We start from the raw sequence: 7,155 nt of genomic DNA, 5'->3' as shown, positions 1-7,155 counted from the left end.
TTATTGTTCTCACTGTGGTTAGCTTGTAATGTTGTTATCACCATTCATGCATGTTAAATTTTAATCCTTATCTTGTAAAAAATATTTGTTGATATTTTCGTACGTAGAATCATTTCGTTGTTTATGATTAAACGTTTTCATATACTCAATGTATATCTTTTTACAACCAATGGTTTATTTTAATATCATCTCAGTTTACTTCTGTATAAATGTATATAATGTACATTGGCATATCATTATATGTTTAGTTAAATTTTAAAAATATATGTTTTAGACTTTTATGTAATTTACGTTTTCATAAGATAATATTGTTCATTTAAATAATTTATCACTGTTTCTCGTTCTCTACATTTTCTCATTAAATAACGTATTCAATCTTGTTACCACGCCTCTGTCTTGTTGTATAATGTTTATGATATATCCAAGAAGTAATTTTAGCCTATATCGTATACTATATTTAAAATGGTAAATACCATTGTATATGTATCATAGTAGTAGCGATTTAAACTGTTAATGACAAAGGGAATTAATGTTATCATTCTATTAAAATATTGTTTTATGTATTAATATACCAGCTAATTACCATAAAAGATTTGACGAGTTTAAAAAAAATGTTTTATATCCGATGAAGGTTTTAGGTTAAAATTACAAGCGGAATTTTAGTTTTAGGAATAGATTACCATATACATTTAACATTGAAAAAATTAAACGGTTTACACTAGCTTCATTTGTAATTATATTGAAGAAAGATAAATCCGTAGTCAACTTTAAAGCACATTTCCCTATGTGAAGTTTAGTCATTAATTGCAACGAAGTATTGCTTAGGTGTTTATAGAAATATTTATATTGATGCTTGATGTGGACAATAATAATCTATTTGTAAACTATAACAGTGGTATGTTTATTGTACTTATTATTTGAAACTTAATTACACAAATTTTAAATAACCGGACAAAGATACACACGCTGTAAATATGATTTTGCAATTATTGTTCAACCTTAATTTGAATGATAATTTTAATTACGAGATTATTATTAATACATTATTTATTTGTTTGAGAAGTATTATTAAATCAACAAGTACATATTTTCTTCATTAATATTGGCTCATTAATAGCGGGATTATATCGTATCTCTTTGTAACAATAATTGAACATGTATGTTACTGATTTCAATAAAATATATCCAAATTCTAAAAACCTTGTGATTATTAATCATTTTATTATTGAATAACATAATTTTCCTTTAAAATCTAAAGAATCGTAAATTTTATTTTAGAATTATTTAAAATAGTTCTGATATAAAATATACGAAGAATATCCAAGAAATTATAATTGACGTACATGAATATATAAGAATATTTGGATTTGATCATAAAAGTTTTTATTATGTCTATATTAGTTTAAAAATTCCTGTTTCACTTTTTAATTTTATTTAATTTATTGGTATTACATTAAAAATATTTTTTTATTTACAAAAGTTAAATGGTACGGAACCACTTTTAATTTCTTTTTAAAGTAATGAAATTTATTGTGCTTATCATTACTGATTTCCTTAACGTTATTAAAATAATATTTTTAATATTTAAGAGTAGTTGAAAGGAAAGAAATATTTTTTTTCCTTTCTAACTACTTTACTGGTTTACAATACGTAATGTAAAACCATAGAATAAATAATTTATATAACATCACTTTAAGTGAGCATGCAGCGTTTATAGATTAAGTCTTAGTTTTGATAAAGAAGAAGTTTAAATAAATAACGATGTATTAAACCTTATTTAGTATGAACTTTATCTATTTATTCAAAGATCTTATTCACTGTATTTTATATACCTTTCGAAATCTGACAATAATTAAAAAGACAATAATTTCGGACTGAAAACATCTTAAACTCAGTCTTTTGCCAGTCACTTGTTACAAAATGCACAAGAAAATTAAAAATAAGAAGTTAGGTTTACAAGTAAATTAACAGACATTTTTAAACAATTAAAATCATTGAAAACTAATTTATTCTCAAAATTCTTGTAATTTTATTACCAGTATATCTACCGTGTTCAGCGGTCTAAGTAGTATATTGAATAATGATAAATATGTAACAAAACACTAATAAGTAAAAGTTGGTAACAAATTATAATTAGTAAAAATCTGATATTAAAAAAAATATTTAAAAAAATATGATTTTGCCGATTAATATCCATTTGTTATTAAATAAGGATTTTTAGACAACATGTGTACTTATCCTTTTAAAATATAATAAATACTAATAGAATACAAGAATAGGAAATATTTTATAAAAGTTCTACTTTAAACATTAAGTATAAGTCGAATTGTGTTGGACATAGGCGAGAATTATCAATTTCTTGGTCATCAAACATTTTTTTGCAAGAGTATTATTTTCTTTAGATTATTTTGTCTACTTATGTTTTAAGTGACAAAACAAATTGTTGTTAATTCGTCAATATTGTTTATCATGAAATAATATCATTATTTTTTCTTTGCTTTACTTTAGTGGGTAGATTTAAATAAGAATGTACAACTAAACTGATGTTTTAATAAATCTCTACGCCGTCAATTCTGTTGTGTAAAAATAATCTTAAAACGTATTTTTGAAAGATTGTAGCAATTTGTATTTGTCAGTAAAAAAAACTTAAATTATTTGATGTGAAATAACGTCGGTTAAAATTATATTTGGAATTAATATTTCTGCAACTATTTTGTCTTCCTTAAAGTAAGCTATTAAAATGTCTTTTTTGTAAGTGAGTGTTAAGTATAATGTAAATATCGGAGTTTCTTTTTATTATCCATAACATTTTTATTACAAATTTTACTTTATAATTTTTGTTAACATTCATTTTTGGATTGTGTACAATATAAACAAACAATGAATTTATTAGCTATTTCGTATTTTTCACACAAATGTCATTAATTAATTTGTTCGACTTCCTGTTAATAAATAAATTTAAATAAACATTTAAATTTTAGTTAGGGTTCAAGGTCTTGCTATTTATATTCTAATTTATTATCAATTTTTAAGTAAGCCATCGTAAAGAAAAATCTAGTAAAACGTTTGAAACTGGTTTAATTTTTAACTTTTGAACAGCTGATAATTTTCCCGATGTCCAAAGTTATGGTAAAAGGGTTAGGATCCCCCGACACTCGTTATCGTGCACCGTTCGATTATGAATAAATAAAGAGCAAATAAAATACTTATAATAATAAGTAAGTCGTTTGCGTATATGACAATAAATGTAAAGTAACTTCATATATATACATAATTTTTGTATTAATTGTGTTAAAATACATCATAGGATAGTTTTAAAACCATTTCCATTTTTTATTTATTATGATAATACATATTTTGTAATATCAGTTAATAAATATATCTGATAAAACAAAATTGTAGGTTATTAAAATGAAGTTTTTGTTCAAAATTTAGCCATTCTTTTTTTCATAACGGAACTTTGGCCTCTTTTTTGTCGCAATGTAGCACTTGAGTATGCCACCTGACTTGTGAGGATGGTGCCTTTGTTCTTAAATCACATTAGCCTACTAAACAAAGAAAACCTTAAATTTTTTAATTATTGTAAATGTAAGAGTCAGATTAGGGTTAAATCTTAAAAATAACTTATATTATATCGATAATAAAATTAGGTTAGGTAAAATGGGGTGATCTCACTCTGTAAGGCTGTGTTGACAATAAAGCTCGTATAAAGCCTGTAGATTGTAACATAAATATAAGTGTATTAGGTAACTAACAATAATCATTATTTTATAAATAATAATGTGATATTACTGTTTAAAAATCAAAACAATGAATTTTGCAATTAATTTGCCAAATATCTTTTTTTATTTTTTTAGAATTTAATAGGAATTTTTATTTTAGCTAAATAAGTCACCAACGATATGTCATTTGCAGGAAGAAAGGAAAAAACATTTTTTCCCTTTTTAACTTTGGTAACAACAATCCCTTCTCTATTTTTTTTTTTCATTTTTGTTGTGTTCTCTTGTTATTATCAAAATCATTAAATATATCAAAAATTATTATATTTTGTAATAAACAGCTAACGTAATAATTAGTCGATATTAAATAGTAAATACTAACGGATAGTTTGTACTTAAACCGTAAGTATTCTTGCAGAACTGATTTGTCAATTACTGATTAGAGTCATGCTTGAAGATTTGCTCTTAAAGTAACTAGGAAGCTGTAAATATTTATGTCGCTTTGATAAGTTTCGATACAAGAAAACATCAAAAGCTATTTTGAAATGTCTTAGAAAATATTATTTACATATAGAGTTAGCTATATAATTAAACAATAATCACAGAGATAACTATCATCTTTTGATTACGACAATTTAATTTCTATAAACATCTTTTTATTTAGATAATTTATTTATTTAAGTTTAATTTAAATATGTGTTTTTCTCACTAATACAATTAATCAGTATAACTTTATTACTTGTTCTATTGTGTTATGCAATTACGATAAATGTAAATACATAGGTAGCGAAATATTATTGCAGATATTTGCAATATTTGTGTTTTGTGATAGAATTATTAAGTTTAAGTATAATAAACAAATAGTTTCAAACTGGCCTACAAAATAGCTGAAATACTTTAAACAAAGTATTATATGAAATTATAATCAAAAAGTGACAATAAAATTGCCATAATTATGTAGAATAAATATTATATATTAAGATATTATATTGTTTACAATTTGTATATTGATTCCTTACATATTAGTTGATAACAATTTAAAAACAACTGTTTTTAACGAAAATGTTATGGGAATACTAGTCATAATTTACATATTCATAACATTTTGTAATAATTTAAATTTAGAAAACAAATATTACTATCATTAGTTCATATCATCGTTTTTTGTAATTTCAAAAAAGTTTGTAATTCAAAAATAACGAGCTCTTTTAAAGTTTTTGAATAATTTACTTTCATAAATTACTCCTCGTGTGTGAATTAATTCTCACATAGCAATAAATTATAAACAATAATATTTATAAGTACTAGTTAATGTAAATAAACGTAAATATAAATAACATAATTGAAATTGTGTAAACATGTATAATCTGTGTTAAAGTTTAATTTTAGTGAGTTGCGTAATGCGTATGTCTTTATGTTTGTAACGGATAATTAATATGGGGAAATGTGCTTACAGGTTGAGATGCATACAATTTTTTTAAAGATTTCATGTAATGTTCAAAATTAAATCTATCATTCACAAACAGTTCTAGTTATTAGTTAGCATATCTGTTAAATCATTTAGCGTTAAACGTATTTACCTGGATATTACATCAATCATTTAAGTCAATAAATAAGGAATCAGACTAATTGTGTTAGATAAAGTGTCATATTATTTTAATAATTTATCAATCTAATTTTCAAAATCTGGTGCGATTTATTGTAAAGTATTCAGAATTACCGAAGAATTTTGTCTAAGTATTTATCTGTCAAATGATTATTAATTTTAATGTTATGTTTATTCCTAAAAAATATAAATTGAGCATTTACATTGTCAATATTCACTTTCTTTAATGTCAGTTTGATGTTTTGAACCATATATTTTAAATGTTATATTAAATGGATAATTATATTGTATATTTAGTAAAAACAAAATATATGTAGAAGACTTTTTTTGGTATAATTTTTCATGTATTTTGCGATGATAACATTATATTCCCAAATATATGTTTAAAATTTTAATGGCTTTTCATTAAAACAATAAAAACACTTTAAAACGAAAACACGTTTTTTTTTAATCAGGGTACAAAAAGCACTAGTCGAGTGATAGATGTTCGCATTAGAAGAGAATGTAACTATTTTTTGTATAAATGTGAGAAATTATTCAAAAGTTATATAGAATATGCTCCCGCAAATTCTGTGTTTTTAAATAACTGCGAAGAAAGCGTCATTGTATGAAAATGCATCGCTTACAAAACTTTTTATTGAGTATTCATAATCTTACTACTAACAAAATAAAAGAATAGAAGTGAATAAGTAAATTGTACTAAAAATATATTTTTATTAAAACAACATACGAAAATATATCCTAAAACAAAACAAAACTTGTTTTAGGTAAATTGGCTTGAAACGATTATATTATCGGTAATAATTGCTTATATGAAGTTATTATTATTTATCATCTTTGGTAAAAGAAAGAATTAAAATTACTTTATTAAATAAAACAAAATAGAAGCACTCGACTACTTTGAGGAAAACGAAATAAAACAGAAAAAAACAACTAATCTACACAAAACATAAAAATCAATATTGACCACCGACTGGCGATGCCACCCGATTCGCTTTCTTTAAAAAGTGGTAAAAGGTCTATTTTTTAATTCTGCTATGAAGTCTAAACCTGGAATTAATATTACATTCAAGAATTTTATTATAATAATATATATGCTTAATACTTACAATACTATGACATTACTTATGTTTGTTTTTCACACAAACTAAATTCCTTAGTCACAAACCTCTAGTGTCTTAGGGGAAGAACTGAACGAGATGATTTGAGCCAAAAGTTTATTTACAATAAACGATCTCGAAAACATCTGAAATTATTTTTCAACCTCCTATACGCCTATACCTTAGTCTTTCTAAAGTTCTTACGCCCCCCTATGTTACATATATATTTTTAATATTAAAGCGGAAAGGTTAAATTCGTATCGAGTGCACTTTAGCAATTGCCCCCTTTAACAATCAAATTGCCTCCCTGTGGAGCGTGGGCCCCACGTTGGGAAACACTGATCTAAAACATTTGGACAAGAATATTATATTATCTGGAATATTGTCATAAATGTATTATATTACCAGGTATTATTATTATGTTATATATGTGTAAAGTAAATATAAAACAATTATTTTGCTTTTCATGCATGATTTTGCTCCAGAAAATTATGTAGAATCGGATACGATGTCAAGCAGTTGCCAGAGACAGCGTGGAGTAAAATTAACTTTTAACATATTTAAAATTTTAAAATTTGCTTCAATAATTTATTCACACTTCCGAAGATCTATAGCTAAATTTATAATTTAAATTACAATTTTTGGATTTTAATTCTTGTACTATTAAACCCTGGCATTCACTTCGATAAACTACTTTCGTGAAGTCCACAGGTTCAAGAAAAAAAGCCAT

The sequence above is a fragment of the Battus philenor genome, unplaced genomic scaffold (genome assembly GCF_028537555.1).
Source record: "Battus philenor isolate CCGP_79_NKW_IND1 unplaced genomic scaffold, ilBatPhil1.0.hap1 SCAF_12, whole genome shotgun sequence".
Lineage (NCBI taxonomy): Eukaryota > Metazoa > Arthropoda > Insecta > Lepidoptera > Papilionidae > Battus > Battus philenor.
The sequence above is the reverse complement of the archived record's forward strand: the minus strand, read 5'-3'. Positions refer to the sequence as shown.